Genomic DNA, 841 nt, shown 5'->3' on the forward strand with positions numbered 1-841 from the left:
AATATTAATACGATCGTTATTATCATTACTACAACTGTTATCATTATAATTTTATTACCATTATTTATATTATTATATCATTACTATTACTATTTATTATCATTTATATTATCATAATCATTATCATTATCATCGTCAATTTCATATACATATCATTAATTGATTGATCATTATCATTACTATCATTTATATCATTATACTCATTATCATTATCATTATCAATTTCTCATTAATATTATTAATTTATGTATTTGATTATATCATTATCATTACTATCATTTATATTATCATAATCATTATCATTAAAATCATCAATTTCTTATTAATATTATTAATTGATTAATTTTATTACATCATCATCATTACTATCATTTATATTATTATAATCATTATCATTATCATCATCAATTTCTCATTAATATTATCAATTTATGTATTTGATTATATCATTATCATTACTATCATTTATATTATAATCATTATCATTATCATCATCAATTTCTTAATAATATTATTAATTTATTAATTTTATTACTATCATTACCATTACTATCATTTATATTATTATAATCATTATCATTACTATCATTTATATTATTATAATCATTATCATTATCATCATCAATTTCTTATTAATATTATTAATTGATCGATTTTATTACATCATTATCATTACTATCATTTATATTATTATAATCATTATAATTATCATCATCAATTTCTCATTAATATTATTAATTTATATTTCATAATGTATATTAATTTATTGATTTTATTATATCATTATCATTACTATCATTTATATCATTATAATCATTATCATTACTATCATTTATATTAT

This window comes from Penaeus vannamei, chromosome 41 (assembly GCF_042767895.1).
Source record: "Penaeus vannamei isolate JL-2024 chromosome 41, ASM4276789v1, whole genome shotgun sequence".
Classification (NCBI taxonomy): domain Eukaryota; kingdom Metazoa; phylum Arthropoda; class Malacostraca; order Decapoda; family Penaeidae; genus Penaeus; species Penaeus vannamei.